Here is an 18,021-nt window from a genome sequence, read left to right on the forward strand (position 1 = left end):
AACATAAGGCTGCCGTAATGGGGTTAAACAGGGGGGAGAGCGGGGGGGGGGGGGGGGTTTGTCCTGGATGATGTCAAGAGCCATACAGCAACAAGGAGCTGCAAGAATTTCAGACAAGTACTGGTTGTGTGCTGGATGTGACAGTGCCCTGTCTTCATATGTCTGACCTGTGGTAGTAGTGACCAGAGAAGTATTTTTTGTGCAAGAAAAAAAAAAAATAAAATATCTATATCTAAATAAAAGTTTGCCTAGACCTACATAAACCATCAAAAGCATGAGAAAATGTTATGATCTGTTGAGAACAAGGCAGAATTTGTTGTCATACCCCCAAAAGTAGGTTTGGTTCAAAGCTGCAGTGAAGCAAGGTGGAGGGATCTGGCTCCTTAGTCAAAATGAAGGGAAATCTGAACAGTTCCAAAAAAGGTCAGTCAATGCAGCATCAAAAACTTTCAGGCCTCAAATTAAACAAAAATACTAAAACATGGAGTAGTTAGTGATGGGTGGACCTGGACTGTAAAAGTGACAGGGTGTGGCCATAGAGCACCACCCACTATAGGCTTCGGGCAGAGAATGAGCTAGAGTATTGGTGACTCAGGCTATTTGCATCACAGCTGGAGGTTCCCATGGGCCTCCACCTGTGATCACAGGTAACCTGACCTCTGTAAACTCCATGACCTCACATCAAGTAAGGTCAGACCTGCATCTCCTGGCAGAAAACTTTGTGAAGGTGTGCCAGATATCCAGGATCAATTCCTGGCCGGGACAGTTCAAGGAACAGTTCCCAGATAAACAAATCTGTCCATTAATATTTCACCTTTCAGCACGAAAATGACCCTAAGCATATCTCCAAACCAACAAAAGAATGTGTGCCAGACCAAAGTTTTAGCATATTCAGATGGTGATATTAGGATAGGGTTCTGAGATACGCCTTGTTGACTGGTGCTCACATGAATTGGCCAATTTATAATCCAAGCATCTCATCTTTTAAACAGTTCCAGTAGCCATAATACACAGTGCCCAAATGCCTATATTCAATGTTGGCATATTTTACCTTTAGTGTGATGCAGTGTATATTTTGTAACCACGTCCATGTACGGTCAGACACTATTACACAGTAGGGGGTCATATCAGCACAGGATTCTCCCCCCCTTTTTTTTTTTTTAAACTCACCCAATTGTGGAATGATTCCATGATCTATCGATTAAAAGCCACTGTTTATAATGGAAACTAAAAAAACTGCACTGCACATTACACTGGTGTAAGAGTGCAGAGCGATAATAGCCAGCATCGGAGCAGAGGTTGAAATCCTTCCCTCCGAAGCGCTGGCCCGCTTGCATGATTGGACTTCAGTCGCAACGCCTCATGCCTCAGCTCCTGCTGTGCTGCCAGCGTGAGCCGAGTGTCATGCGGGGATCACAGTAGTCCCCGTGTGTCCCCGGCCTAAGCAATAAGCCTCACAGGGTTACAATGATCACCAATCTGATCTGTATGTGCTCATAACAGATCATGTTATCGGCAGCACATCTCCTGTTTACACTGGTCAATGTGCTGCCAAGAACAATGGTCTTGATCAGACCTGGGCAAGGGGTGGCCCGCGGGCCACATCCGGCCCGCCTGCTCTGTGACCGGCCCGCCCGTCTTCAGCCGGTGCAGTGGAGCCGGGCTGCAGCGTGCCGAGCAGGGAGAGATCCTGTGCAGGTCCGCACAGTCAGTGCAGGAGAAGAAGCAGCACAGCAGACGGAATAATTCATCTTCCAGGACCTGCGATGATGTCACGCCCATGTGACTGTGTGGGAGGAGACACATGATGACTGGTAATGAGAAAAGAGGGGACATGAGGGGGAGGGGAGCTGCAGGGTGAGTGCATATGAGGGAAGATGGAGCTGCAGGGTGAGTGGCATATGAGGGAAGATGGAGCTGCAGGGTGAGTGGCATATGAGGGAAGATGGAGTTGCAGGGTGAGTGGCATATGTGGGAAGATTGAGTTGCAGGGTGAGTGGCATATGTGGGAAGATGGAGCTGCAGGGTGAGTGGCATATGAGGGAAGATGGAGCTGCAGGGTGAGTGGCATATGTGGGAAGATGGAGCTGCAGGGTAAGTGGCATATGTGGGAAGATGGAGCTGCAGGGTGAGTGCATATGAGGGAAGATGGAGCTGCAGGGTGAGTGGCATATGAGGGAAGATGGAGCTGCAGGGTGAGTGGCATATGAGGGAAGATGGAGTTGCAGGGTGAGTGGCATATGTGGGAAGATTGAGTTGCAGGGTGAGTGGCATATGTGGGAAGATGGAGCTGCAGGGTGAGTGGCATATGTGGGAAGATGGAGCTGCAGGGTGAGTGGCATATGTGGGAAGATTGAGTTGCAGGGTGAGTGGCATATGTGGGAAGATGGAGTTGCAGGGTGAGTGGCATATGAGGGCTGCAGACTGACAGAAGGATGTGAAGGGGTGCAGAGTGTTTGAGAGGGGTAAGTTGGGGTACAGGCAGGGTGAGATATGTGGGCATGGTGTGTGACATGGGGGTGTAGTGTGTGTGATATGGGGGTGCAGGCTGTATGGGGAGCAGGGTGTGTGACATATGGGGGTGTAGTATATTACAGGTGTGCTATATGGAGGTGTATATAGTGGTGTAGTATATGGGGGTATAGTGATCTAGTATATTACAGGTGTGCTATATGGAGGTGTAGTATATTACAGGTGTACTATATGCAGGTGTAGTATATTACAGGTGTACTATATGGAGGCATAGTATATTACAGGTGTACTATATGGAGGCATAGTATATTACAGGTGTACTATATGGAGGCATAGTATATTACAGGTGTGCTATATAGGGGTGTAGTGATGTAGTATATTACAGGTGTGCTATATGGAGGTGTAGTATATTACAGGTGTGCTATATAGGGGTGTAGTGATGTAGTATATTACAGGTGTGCTATATGGAGGTGTAGTATATTACAGGTGTGCTATATGGAGGTGTAGTATATTACAGGTGTATATGGGGTGTAGTGATGTAGTATATTACAGGTGTATATAGGGGTGTAGTGATGTAGTATATTACAGGTGTACTATATGGAGTTGTACTATATTACAGGTGTGCTATATAGAGTTGTAGTATATTACAGGTGTGCTATATGGGATGTAGTGATGTAGTATATTACAGGTGTGCTATATGGAGGTGTAGTATATTACAGGTGTAGTATATTACAGGTGTAGTGATGTAGTATATTACAGGTGTAGTATATAGGGGTGTAATGATGTAGTATATCGGAGGTGTATTATATAGTGGTGTAGTATAATACAGGTGTATATGGGGGTGTAGTATATTACAGGTATATGGAGGGAGTGTAGTATAATACAGGTATAGTATATAGGGGTGTAGTGGTGTAGTTTATTACAGGTGTAGTATATGGAGGGGGTGTAGTGATGTAGTATATTGGGTAGAACTGAGGTAATTATATTAGTCCGGCCCTCTAAACCAATCCCAATTTCTCATGCGGCCCCATGGGAAAATTAATTGCCCACCCCTGGTCTTGATTCATTAAGACTGGTGCTGTGCATGCCAGTCTTAAAGAACTTGTACTATCACGGCAAATTGCTTTAAACAGTGGGGATCCCTCAGAAGGGGGATCCCTCAGAAGGGGGATCCCTCAGAAGGGGGATCCCTCAGAAGGGGGATCCCTCAGAAGGGGGATCCCTCAGAAGGGGGATCCCTCAGAAGGGGGATCCCTCAGAAGGGGGATCCCTCAGAAGGGGGATCCCTCAGAAGGGGGATCCCTCAGAGAATTTTCACAATTACTGAAGATTACAAAGTTTATTTTAATGTGTGCCATTTTTTTTTTTAATTACACCAGCAGTTACGTCACAATTCTCCAACTGACGGTTGTGCTTTGATCTGTATTAATGGCAGTAACGAGAGATTTTGATCTTGGCTCTGACAGGCAGCATGTAATAGACTTCATACATAAGGATGGAGCCCACTTACCTGTAAAAGCCTTTGTCTGTAGAGAAACGATTCCCTTTAGTACATTTTACCACGGGACCTGTGAACATAAAACATGATGTTACAGCACAAGTACCGCAGTGTATGACTACTTTACAGACATCAGGCTTATCTAAGAACAAGCAGTCAATAATGTGCAGGATTCTGCTGACCATTCTGGTCTACAGGAAAAACTGGATACAAACAACTTTCTGCAACAAAATCAGACGTGTGACAAATTGTTACTATTGTTTATTGCTACTTTTGCATAAATCAGTAGTTTTTTTTTTTTTTAATACTCCTACAACTAATAAAAACACCCACACTTCACAGCAGGGAAATATGCTCTTTAAACTGATTTATGGGAGGGGGGTGGTCGAAAACCTCAAAAATGTTTTGCTCAAAACAGACAGCACAACAGATGCAAGGTTATATGTAGCCGATCCAACTCCATGAAGACCCTGGTGGACCCATCTAGGATTGCATAAGGTAGATGTAGAGATAATTAGTTCCATAAAGATGCAGTACATTCTGGTATCCTCCATTTTGATACAGGTAAAATAGATGAATGCTCTATAGGAAGATCGATAAAGTCGCCATGCTCGAGAGACCTGCAGGACAGTGAGCAGCAGAGAAACTGCAGGAGCCATTACTGCAGAGCAGGCTTCACAGCTACACTGTAGTACTCCAATTTATCCCACACTTCTGCTGGAATCCCTGTGTAATACATGTATACATATACAGTTTAATGTATCAAGGGCCTAGATACATGAGAACAGGTTCCTATATACAATACTTTAAAATTAGTTGTCAAGCCCTCTAGGCTTTATTCTCAAACTGAAGCCTGGGAAGGACCATGTTGATGTCAAGTTACACATGCCCAAAAGGTTTCTTTAAAATAGTGAGCTGAAGACATTTTCCAGCAACACATACCAAAACACCCCAAAAACAAGCCAAAGCTGCATTCCAACGCGGAGTGGTGCACTGGACATTTCTAGATGGCACTTGGCTCCCCCTCCCTGCGTTGAAAGAGCCACCAATGAAAATCTACTTTGCCACAATACTTTGCTAGCTACAAAAGGTACATTGGCGTAACTAGAGTTACATGGGCCCCGATGCAAAATTTGGACTGAGGTCCCCCCTCGGGGTACAGGATGATAGCAAAGTGTCAGTGTTTTTTCCTTCAGTACCCAGCTTTCCATGTTCTGATATCCATCTTGTCCTCAGCACTCAGGGTTTTCAATGCTCTGCTGTACAACTTTCCCTCAGCACCCAGCTTGCCCTTGATATCAGAGCATGGGAAAGCTGGGTGGTTAGGGAAAGCTGTATAGCAAAACATTGGAAAGTTGAGTGCTAAGAGCTTTATAGCATAGCATGGGTGGGTGACTCAGCACTCAGCTAGGCACTGAGGACAAGAGGGATATCAGAATATATGAAATCTTGGTTCGGTGGGAAAGCCTCTTTCCCTCACCCAGCTTCCCCATCCCATGCTGGTATCTGTCACCCATCCTGGTATATAGCCCTATCCATTATATTTGTGCTATAAACAAATGTATTCATGTTGCATGTAAACATGGTAGTTTTTTTTAATGGTATATGAGTTTTGGTATTTAAGTGTTTGCTTTTTTAAAATTGTTTTTAATATCTAAATTTAAAAATGCCACACCTGTACACATTTATACAAATACAGACAGCCACAGTATATAAAAATTTAGTGTATGTGAGCATTTTTTACACTGTACATACAAAATTTGGATGTCTGACAGCAAGCCATGAAGATGAGGAGACTTCCACCATCACAGGACAGCAATGAGGCATATCAGTTACAGGGCAATGGGGAGGGGAGTGCAACTGTGGGGGAGAGGGCAGGAGAGTGCAGCTGTGAGACCAAATAGGATGATAGAGTGTGGTGGGGCTAGAGTCAGAGCTCCAGTACTCACTTCAGGTCGCATTGCGTTCCTCTGGAGCCTCCCCCTCCTGCTACCACCGACTACAGAGCAATAGCCGTACAGGAGAGAGTGATAAGACTTCGAGGAGCACTCCCTGCACAGGCCTGAGACCCCACAGCAGCTTTGTGCCAGAAGGCAGGGCTTTCTCCTGTGAGGCTCCGGAGCAGTGAGTGCAGGGAATGGCTGTACTGCAGAGGAGACATGCTCAGCATTTCTCCCCTCTGATGTATGGAACACACAGCACATATGCTGAATGCTGGAGGAGAGACTGTCAGGGGGCCAGTGGTGGATCCATTGCCCAGCAGATGCAAAGCCAGCGGCCAGGTGATCTGTGCCCATAACCCCGCCCACTTCTCAGCATCGGCTTCAGTGGTGAGGTGAGCAGGCTTATGGGCGTGGAGAGCAGTGAATCTACAATTGCTTAAGTAGCTGGGACATGTGTTGGCTCCAGAGCTGGCTGCTGCCTCCTGTGACGCTGCAGTGTGCAGGGACCAGATGGTCAGTGCTGCAATGTATTTCAGCTGGATCTATGCACATCCAGCTGATGCAAGTGCTGCGTTACTTGGGCCCCCTGAAACCCAGTCGCAGTGGCGACCCCTGCGACTGTTCCACCCGAGTAGGTATAATTAGGTAAAAAGGACATTACAAGGCAGAGAAGGAGTGCAGGGCATGGTCCTGAGACACCCAGCACACTGTTTGGTGCATAGGACAACTTCAAAAAGGTCTCATTTTTAAGCCATACCAGGGTGGGGATTTACTGTACATTTTTTGATATATTAATGTATTTGAAGGTGAAAATGTAGTTGCAATGACACAGAACCTGACAGAAACAGACCCTTATGAGAGATGTAGCTTTGATACCGAAGAATTGTAAATGTGGTAATCGAAAGGAATATGAAAAAAAATTAAAGTAGTACTGCAGTAATAAGGTTATCATTTATTATGTTCACAAAAGTGGCGGCTTCAGAGTGATGCACTGATGCAATGGCTCTCAAGTTTTGTTTTTAATCTGGTACAGAACAACCCCTGTACCTTGACACCATAAGCCTACATCAGTACTGGGACCAATACAGACATAACTAAAGATGATAACTGCCTATAAAAGGCCCTTATACACATTAAAGCATGTCAAACATCAATTTTGGTGGGACTGGCTGACCATCTAAATTTTACATCGTTACTTAGGTTTAAAAAAAAAAAAAAAGAAAAAGACAAAAAGACACACACACACACACACACACACACACACACACACACACACTTCAACCTTGCTCCACCAGTTCTACATTTTGTCCCTAAAGGGTGCTTTACACGCTGCGACATAGCTAGCAATTGTTAGCTATGTAGCGAGCGATAGCACCCGCCCCCATCGTTCGTGCGTCATGTGGTGATCACTGCCGTAGTGAACCATATCGCTACGGCAGTGTCATACACATACCTGTTCAGCGATGTCACTGTGACCGCCGAACAATCCCACCTTCAAGGGGGAGGTGCGTTCTGCATCACAGCAGTGTCACTAAACAGCCACCCAATAGAAGAGGGGAGGAGATGAGCGGCCGGAACATGCCGCCCACCTCCTTCCTCCTTTCCGGTGGACGCAGGTAGGATGCTGTCAGTCGTTCCTGCAGTGTCACAGCAATGTGTGGTGCCACAGGAACAACGAATAACCTGCAGAATGAAACACCGACATTATGATTAGGAGCGATGTGTCAACGATCTTTGCGATCGTTGATAGTCACTCCTAGCTGTTACACGCTGCGATGTTGCCAACGACGCCGGATGTGCGACATACATACATACAGTTAGCGATGTCGCAGCGTGTAAATCACCCCCAAGTCTTATAACTAACAATGTTGTGTGTACTGTGGAAATCATCCAGCCCTTTTTTAAAAGCTGTTATAGTATCTGCCATTACTACCTCTTGTGGTAGGGCATTCCACAGTCTGACTGCTCTAACTGTAAAAGAACCCTTTCCTATTTAGGTGTCGGAATCGCTTTTCTTCCACTCGCAGTGAGTGCCCCCTGGTCCTTAGTATTGTCTTTGGAAGAAATAAGTCATGTGCCAGTCCTTTATATGGACCACAAATTTATACATATAAATGAGATCTCCCCTGAGATGTCTTTTTTCTAAGCTAAACAGGTCTAACTTTTTCAACCTCTCATATGGGAGGCCTTCCATCCCTTGTAATAATCTAGTTGGCCACCTTTGAACTGACTCTAACTTCTGTATGTCCTCAAAATGCGGAGCCAAAACTGGATCCCATATTCCAGATGTGGCCTTACAAGTCATTTATAGATGGGTAACAATACGTTGCATGGGGACTCCTGAGAAATGTTGGGAGGAGGATTGGGCATAGGGAATACAGATGCCCAACTCCTACAGTCAAGCATGCACTCTTCTGGGAAATGAAGTGGGGGTGTTTTGGGGGAGATAGTGGTCAGCGGACAGTCATCAATTTATATGGCCACCTAAAGGCTAGATTCACAATCAGTGTTACCATCTGGGATAAGTGGACTGATGTTTTTCTATGGGGGCTTATCCAAGCTGAATTGGCTTGTTTGAGAAGGCCCATGAACAAACGTCAGTAGCTGTCTAATGGATAGTACAACTGACATTGCACCAATGTACTGCAGATACTGTCTCCGGTAATAAGATCCATATTGTGATCCAGATCCAGTCACAGCTCGTGAAGACCACACCTAAGGGTACTTTCACACTTGTTAATTACCTTCAGTTATAATCCGCCCTTTTGGAAAACGGAATCAGTTAACGGATTCTTCTGTTTCCCATAGACTTGTATGGATGACGGATTCCGCTGGGCGGAAGGAACGCAGCATGTAACGTTTGAGTGGCAGAATTTTATTTTTTTTTACTGCGTATGCTTTTTTTTTAAATCACAGAAACTTTGTCTCTTTGTAGCCAAACGTTCAGCTGAGCGCCCGGCCGCCGGCATGTGAGAGCCCTCAGCGGAGCGCCCGGCCGCCGGCATGTGAGAGCCCTCAGCGGAGCGCCCGGCCGCCGGCATGTGAGAGCCCTCAGCGGAGCGCCCGGCCGCCGGCATGTGAGAGCCCTCAGCGGAGCGCCCGGCCGCCGGCATGTGAGAGCCCTCAGCGGAGCGCCCGGCCGCCGGCATGTGAGAGCCCTCAGCGGAGCGCCCGGCCGCCGGCATGTGAGAGCCCTCAGCGGAGCGCCCGGCCGCCGGCATGTGAGAGCCCTCAGCGGAGCGCCCGGCCGCCGGCATGTAAGAGCCCTCAGCGGAGCGCCCGGCCGCCGGCATGTAAGAGCCCTCAGCGGAGCGCCCAGCCACACGTGAGAGCCCTCAGCTAATCGTTCACAATAGTCTGCTGCCGGTAAAACTAAGGGAAAAAAAACCCACCACAAACAAAAATACCCACAAACTACCACAACCCAAAGAACCACCACAAACCAAAACATGGTTCCTTAAAAACACATACCACACAGTGGTATAGTTCTGCTTGTTTGTAAATGGCAGTACCACAACCTATGGACAGGTATGCCACTGTTAGCAGAAAGCAGCCTTGTGTTTCTACAGTGAGACATGTTCCTAAGCTTTAGTGTCAGGTTTAGTGGTCCCATTAGTAATGGCAGCAAGTACAGGCGAGACTGGTACAGTAAAGTGTTTCCAGATTGCTCAGTTTATGTACTAGTTATTGCACAACCACAAAATGGAAACATTTGTTCTATAAAGCCCATGCATGAAATGTACATTTATCACGCAAAGCAAACACTAGTCATATACATATCCTATAAAATCAGATCCTGATTGACCAAGATATTTCTATCCTCTATAGATCTCACAATACTCAGATTTAGGCTATGTTCACACAGGACATCTTTGGTGCGTTTGAGGTCACAAAGATGCCCCTAAATGCATGCATTTCCTTCCCCCAGCAAAGTGAGATTTCTATTTTGCTGCCCACGCCAAGGCTGCTTTCACACATGTTTTTTTGCTGAGTGGCACGATACGGTGCTTTTGCTGCCGGTTGCGTTCCCCATACTTTCATTTGCGCCGTATTGTGCCGCATGGCCTTGTGTTGCGTCCGGTTTTTGCCGGATGTGGCATATTTAGCCCATGCGGCGGCCAGATGGAACGTTGCCTGGCACTTTTGTGCAGTGCGATTTACAATGCAAGCCTATGGACGCCGGATGCGGCAAAACGCACATGCCCAGTATCAAGCAGCATCTGTCAAAAAACGGACGGGCCGCATGGAAAGACTTATGCAATGGATCTGGGTTTTCGTCGCATCAGTTTGAGCCGCACTGCAAAAACCAGAGGTGTGAAAGCAGCCCAAGCATCTTTGTTGGCTGCATTTTGTCAAGATGCAGCATGTCAATTCTTTTTGCTTTTATACTGCATTTGAGCCCTTCCAGTCAGATTTGACTTAAAAAAATGCATTGGGCAAAACGTGGTAACCCCACAAAACAAAAAAAACCCAGAGGTTTGTTTGAAAAAAAGTGGTGTACGTTTTACGCCATTTTCCATGACCATAGCAGTCCTATTTTTTGGGATCTATAGCTCAGTGACTGCTTATTTTTTGCGTGTCAAGCTGTTTTTTACAGTACCATTTGTGCAGATGCTATGTTATTGCTTTTAGCACAAAATTTGAGGTGCCCAAAAAAATAAATTTGTGTTTGGAATTTTGCCGCTACGCCGTTTACCAATAAGGCTAATTGATTTTATTTTCATAGATCGGGTGTTTCTGAACACAGCGATACCAAATGTGTATATATTTATCCATTTAATTTTCAAATGGGGCGATTTAAACTTTATAAAAAAAATTTTACTAGGTCCTCTAGGGGACTATAATGATCAGTGATCACTCATTCATTTCTCCTGATCAGAGCAGCACTGCTCAGACCAGAAGTAATCTCTTGTAATAAGCAGCACTCTGCTGTTTTACAGGACCCGAGTCATGTGAGCACAGGAGTCATCACATGATCTGTGCTACCATGACCACCAAATGCGATTACAGATCTACTGCTGTTAATATGGTGCGGTCACATCTTGACAGTGCCATTAAAGGCACAGGCGGATAGAGTTTGTGAAATCCTGACAGACTCCCTTTAAAGGGGTTGACCAACTCAATCCCAGTTTGTCCTTAGTAAGCCACCACCTACACTCCCTGAAGTGCCATCATGGTAGTGTCATCACTGGATATCCTGGGAATTGTATGACATTGTGATACCATGCGAACCCTGTGGCCAATCAGTGGCCACTTTCCCTCCTTTGGAGAAATCTGACATCTGAAGATGACTTGTCAGTCTGAAGGATGGGGAGGGTAGAGTGTTAGGGCTGTTTCACATCTGGCATTTTGCCAGATTACTGGATCCGGCACACTCCAGTACAGTGTAACAGTACAATGGCATTGCGGCAACCTCCGGTCACATGCTGTCATGTGATTGGAGCTGGCCGTGATGCCATTGTGCAGTATGAACACTGTACTGGAGTGTGCCAGATGTGTGAAACAGCCCTGAAGTAGCCACTGATTGACTGTGGAGATTAGCTTGTCTTTCTAAAAGCCCAAGTGGGCAAGCTCTGTCATTGTAAGGAAACTGGCATTGAAGAATACTAAAAATCCACTGGTCAGCTTTTGAGACCTTTGACAATATGCGAGTGTTATGGAGCACCAAAGTTGCTTTCATGGTTTGGAGCATCCACTCCTGTTTTACTGGCCATTTTCACCACTGCTTTTATTAGCCACAATGCTATTTTTTGCATGCTCACAAACTATTAGGTACTTTAAGGAGATGGCACGAGCTTCACTTCAACACAACTTTGGATGAAGGAAATGTCTTTTAGGCACTGGGCAGACCACATCTCCAGATGGATGTTAAGAAGCCATTGGATTGTAGAAGGGAAACGGGACCAAAGAACCATCTCAGTCTTTCACAACTGGAACAAGTTCAGAAACTCACTTATTTGCCCCAATGGTCCACAAACAAAAGAACAGACTGAGTGTTTGGTCTGACAAATCCATGAATGGGCTCGTGTTGAAAGGATGTCATCAGGGTTGCAGCAGTGTGCTGACCGGACAGAGGCTTTTGTGAAAGCACCTGTGCTTACTTTGATAGGGATTTGGGAAATGACAGATGCCTTTTAGAATAGTTACCCTTTAAACATTACTTAACATGGCCTTCCAAACACTTTACAAAATGATGCAATATTTTGGAGTAAGTGGCCAAACCTGAGTGTTAGGCTATGGAGGCAGCGCGAGTGCTCAGACAAGGCAAGCTTTGTATGCAATAAATGCCTGTTCTACGTCCAGAAAGCAGAACTGTCAGATTTCATTACAGCTTGAGTCACATACTTTCACTTTACAAGCAAGAAAACAAAACACGTTATTTCCACAGTACCTTCCTGGTTATTTCACAAACTCCACCGAGTCCTATGCCTAACTAATAAGAATCTCCAGTCCTGAGACGCAAAGTCACTCGTAAGACAAAGCTAAGGAACCTCCTATAACCAGTGTCAGGCGCTGTGCCTGGGAATATAATGAGGGGAAGTGGGGATTGCCAGAGGCAGAAAAGACAGGTGGATTTTTAAAGACAGTTGCTATATTTTAGGTATGGTGTGCCAAAGTTACTGGCAAGCCTCGCGCTACCAAATATTAACTCATTACCCTGATCACAAAATGTTACCAAGAACAGCAGGTACAAGGGGAGATGAACATCTCCTGTGACTGTCAAAAGTGTAAAATTAGTAAAAATAATTACTAATATTTAGTGTGGCCATTAAGGCCAGTTAGGAGTGGCCCTTCAGGGTAAGGCTCAGTCAGACAATCTTTGCATATGAGTGCCAACCATGGTTTTTACTTGTACCTAAAAGACTGTATGGGCTGCTTCCAGGGATGACGTCCCTTTGTCACGTGATAGTATTTTGAACACACCCCTATCACGTGACAAAGGGACGTCATCCCTGGAAGCAGCCCATACAGTCTAGCATCTACACTGAGCACAGTGTGACGCTGGAGAGGTTTGCGTGCTCACGAGATTATGGGCGGGTACTTGCTGATAACAGTCAGTCCCGCCCATAATCACTTGCCTGCGCACACGTCACCAGCAGTCACAGTGCTCAGTCCCGTGAGACTGGCACTGGGCATGCGCGGGGATGGCTGGAGCAGTGGGCGGCGTCCAAAAGTATGGAAATCAGCGATGGGGCGGCATACAGGACCAGGGGGCAGAATAACGGCCATCAGGCTGCCCGCCCCCGTGTCAGATTTATAGAATCCGAAGCCAAAAAGGTACCTCTTTATAAACTTTTTTTTGGTCAGAAAGGGGGCACAATACTAACAGGGACCTTTCTAGAATGCAGCCCAGGAGCTGCAGAGGGGGAATCTGTTAGGTTTTAGGGGAAATTTCTGCTGACAGGTTCCCTTTAATCATGGAAGGTCTCTAGGGGAGACACCTGCCATGATTAACCTAGGACTTGGTGGCAGCAATTAACTCCTTATTACCCTGATTGCCACCGCAGCAGGGCAATTCGGGATGAGCTGGTTAGAGTCCTGGGACTGTCGCATCTAATGGATGCAGCAATTCCGGGCGGCTGCTGGCTGATATTGGTAGGCTGGGGGGCTCCCCATCCTGAGAATACCAGTCTTCAGCTGTGCAGCTTTACACTGGCTGACAAAAAATTGGGGGACCGCATGTCTTATTTATATTTAACTGCATGATATAGACACACCCACCGGCAGCTGTGATTGGTTGCAGTGAGACAGCTGTCACTCAGCGTGGGGGAGTGTCTGACTGCAACCATAGGCGCCGGTGGGTGGGGAAAGCAGAGCATACGAGATGGAATAAGCAGCCGGCATTTTCAAAAGGAAAAGCCGCCGGAGCTTTGCGACAGCCGTGCCAGTGATCAGTAAGTAAGAGGGGGAGAGACCAAGCGACAGAGTGACCAACTGACAGAAAGACTGACCGAGAGACAGAAAAGACCTGTGTTTTGTTTGTCAAAAAAGCCACTGATTATGTCAGGTGAGCACGGCTGCCAATGACAAAAGCATGACCAGTCACAGCAGTGATATCTGTGGACCAGCGCCTGTCTGGGGAGTATATACCGGTAATCTTACTTAATACATTGTGATATGTCTGGACTGTAGTGCTACTGCTCCTATAAAGCCCAGCATTAAGCAGGACATTTTTTTTTTTTTTTTTTTTAAGTGAGCTAGCCCTCTCGCATATCCAGCCACTCAAATGCCTTGTTTGCCATCCATGGTATAAACAGCTGAGGTCAGGCCTAGGCTGGTCAGATGCAGTTAGTGGGTGGCCAATGTATAAGTGTTGCCCCAGCTTCATACACATGCTCATCCATGCGTCAGTTACTGGAAGGCATAAAAGAGGACCTGTAACCATTTCTCACGTTTTAGTAAACACTGAGGGTACGTGCCCATGATTAGAGTTATTTGAGTTTGATGCTGCGTTTTTATTAATCCTATCCACTGCTGGTAACAAATTAGATCAATAAATTTCATGGAAACAGGCGGAGTATACAAGAGATGCCCACAGCAAACGTCATGTTTGTACAGTGGGATGTCATGGGAAACCCTGGACTATGTTGGACCTGGGAACAGTCCCCCGCTCAGTTAGAAAGCAGTCTTGTTTTTTTATGTCTTCCAGGTTTCCATTTGTGGACAACATTGGAATCCCTGCCCCACAGGAGACCTGCATGGATTTTTTGGGGAATCTGTCAGGTTTTTGCTCCCCCTTCTGAGAGCAGCATAATGTAGAGACAGACCCAGATTCCAGCGACGTGTCACTTTGACCGGTTTGCTGTCATTTTGATGAAATCAATGTTTTCTCTGCTATAGATCTAGCAGTTCTACAGAGCTCATGAATACGCTTGGCATGCTGCCAGGTAGTCCAGTAGTCCTCTAGTGATTCTACTGCTGACTAAACAGTGATTTTTAATCAAAACTACAATAAGCAGCCCAGTAAGTAAAACATCCCTGGCATCAGGATCTCTGCCCCTACGTTATGCTGTTCTTAGATTAGGTAGCAAAAACCTGGTAATAAAATTATCCAGTGAGTGTTCAAATAACATTTTTTGCTCACTGGGTTAGTAATGGCAGTATTTGGTAGACACTTTGATAACTAAACACCAGGGCTTGATGCCAGTTTTTGCCAGAACTGACCATAAGTTGTGACCCAGCTAGTCAAGATATGCCTGGCCAGTGCACACAGCAGTCCAAACTAAGGCTGCATTATAAGATGTGATAAGCTACGAACATTCTAATGTTCCCATCACCAGCTTGATTAAATATGCCAGTGAACCCCCGAAAGAGCCTTCCCCCAGCAAAGTCTGAGATTTCCATTTTGCTGTCCACAGTGCATTTTTTGTCTGCATCTTGACTGCCCTTTTGAAGATGCAGCACGCAATTTTTGCTCCCCCCAGTGTTTGAGCCCTTTTAGTCAATAGATTTGACTTCAACGCATTGGGCAAAACAGTAAAAATGCATGCGTTTTGTTTTCTGGGCCAAAACGCTGCATCTTTGTAGTTATAAAAGACGCACTTGTGTGAACATAGCTAATGTACAGATACCCTGATTCTAAAGATGTATCACTTACTGGGCTGCTTGCTGTCATTTTGATACAATCCCTTATTTGCTGCAGATCTAACATTTCTCTGAATGCTGTATAACCCCAACCACATTACTAATAAGCAGCTTTGTGTACACTCCGCATAGGCAGGAAGTCCTATAGTGATTGTTGGTTGTAGGGGATCCTAGAACTTACCTCATTTAAAAAAAAGGCAGACAATCCCTGATATGGGACTACCGTGTTTCCCCGAAAGTAAGGCCCTGTCTTACATTAATTTTACCCCCAAAAGTCCCACCCTGCCTTACTTTCGGGGGAGGCCTTACATTGGAAAAAAAATGACAATCCTCCCCCCTGCAGCCTCCCCATTGTTTGAGATCCGGCATCCACCCCTTCCTCCCCCCTGCAGCCTCCCCATTGTTTGAGATCCGGCATCCACCCCTTCCTCCCCCCTGCAGCCTCCCCATTGTTTGAGATCCGGCATCCACCCCTTCCTCCCCCCTGCAGCCTCCCCATTGTTTGAGATCCGGCATCCACCCCATCCTCCCCCCTGCAGCCTCCCCATTGTTTGAGATCCGGCATCCACCCCATCCTCCCCCCTGCAGCCTCCCCATACAGTGGTTCTGCCCCCCACTCTGCCACCACACACTGACACATACGGTACCGGTACAGCCCCACACATCGTACCGGTACCGTACACACACACACACACACACACACACACACACACACACACACACACACACACACACACACACACACACACACACACACACACACACACACACCCCCATACGGCACCCATACACATACCGTACACACACACAGTTTCGGAACTTACCGAAATCGGAGCGAGCCTGCAGGCGGTGACGTCGCGGCTGATTTCGGCCAATCAGCTGCGAGCCGGCTGACTGGCCAATCGCAGCTCGAGCTGAGGGCCAGCAGGGAGCCTTGCGGGGGCCATTCAGCGGAGGCGGACCACGGGTGGCACGAGACTGGAGAAGGCCTGGATGGAGCGAGGGAACAGCGGCAGCGGTAAGTTCCTGTACTTTCCCCAGGGACCCCCACCCATATGCGGCCTTACATTACGCCGCGACCACCACCCATAGGCGGCCTTACATTCCCCGGCCCCCCCCCGCTACCCTGCCTTACAATCGGGGGGTGCCCTACATTGGCGGACCCCCCCGAAACCCCCACCCTGCCTTACTTTCGGGGGGGTCCTACTTTCGGGGAAACACGGTATGCTCTGAATGAAGCCAGTTTTGTTGGTATAAAATGATTGAGTTATAAAGTGACGACATTTGGTATAGTTATCCAGTTTATAGACTGTACATTAGAACATTGTTTCAGGATGAGCACAATCAGCTGACAGTACGCTCACTGAGCAGGCGACTGTCACACCTGGAGTGACGTAACGCCTAGAAAGCCAGCGCAGGCACTAAACAATGTCAGGTATTCATCAGATGGCTGGAGAATTAATCATTTAACATGCCAGGAGGCGGTTGTAAAATTCTACAAGCTGAAGCTGGAAATGTTTATATAATCTGTGCCAAAGCAGACAATACCAGCGAGGGCACAGATAAAGTGCAGCCAGGCAATGGGGCGGATTCACCAGTGTGGTGGAGATGGCAAGTTTGGGGCTGCAGCACCTTGTTTCTTAGGCCAAGATCACAAACAGTAAGCCATCCAGTTAGCAAAAAAAAAAAAAAAAAAAAAAAAAAAAATTCCATGTATTTCAGTATTAAACATTTGGTTGCAACTTTCTTTAGCTGGACAAAAAAAAAAAAAATTTTTAATTATATTCTATTTATAATAAATATACATATAATATTTATATTCTATATATAATATATATGAGCACAGTTTTGTTTGACTTAAGCTGGTGTCACAGATAACGACAACGCTGCTACGTCACCATATTCTGTGACATAGCAGCGACCATAGATGATTGTTAGTAAGCTGTCAAACATGTTATATAAAGCAGCGATCATAGCGACGTCGACGGTCGTTGTGTGGTTTCAGACGTAGCGATAGTCGCTGCTGCGGTGTCAAACACAAGGATTATCAGCTTAGCATGGCGCAGCGGGATAGCAGCGATCAAAAAAATGACCTGGAACATTCAGGAGTGAGCAAAGATTTCGCAGCAGGGGTCTGATCGTTATGTGTCACACACAGCGACGTTGCTGTTGAGGTCGCTGCTACGTCACAGAATATGGTGACGTAGCAGCGACGTCGTTATGTGTGACACCAGCTTAAGCCCCCCCAAATGTGTATAGGTCACCAGCCAAGTGATAGTCAGGGGAAGAAGTGGATTGGGCATGTCTGATTTTGGTCTGCCTAGATAAGCAATCTGATTTTTGATGTCTGAGGTTGCAGGAGCGCTCCTTTAGCCAAGCACACATACGGAGAGAGCCGGTCAGCATGGGCGTTACCCAAAATATCGGACAAAGCCTTGTTCATGCGATGGCCACTGAGTCTATAGCCAGCATATGACCGATTGATGGAGGACTGGTCCATTAGCCTCATCATAGCCTTTTACT

The 18,021-nt window shown here is 46.4% G+C and overlaps 1 protein-coding gene across 4 annotated transcripts in view; it reads right to left on the bottom strand.

Moving 5' to 3' along the window:
- Nucleotides 1-18,021, bottom strand: part of MTMR3 (myotubularin related protein 3) — a 95,515-nt gene that overhangs the window by 58,153 nt on the left and 19,341 nt on the right. For 3 of the 4 annotated variants that reach the window (XM_075319964.1, XM_075319962.1, XM_075319965.1), the window contains exon 2: nt 3,983-4,040. The gene's annotated coding sequence lies outside the window, so the exon portion shown is untranslated. Of the gene's footprint in view, nt 1-3,982; nt 4,041-16,322; nt 16,411-18,021 lie in introns of those variants that run through there. The other variant, XM_075319963.1, reaches the window with a different exon arrangement.

Source organism: Anomaloglossus baeobatrachus, chromosome 1 (genome assembly GCF_048569485.1).
Source record: "Anomaloglossus baeobatrachus isolate aAnoBae1 chromosome 1, aAnoBae1.hap1, whole genome shotgun sequence".
Taxonomy (NCBI): Eukaryota; Metazoa; Chordata; class Amphibia; order Anura; family Aromobatidae; genus Anomaloglossus; species Anomaloglossus baeobatrachus.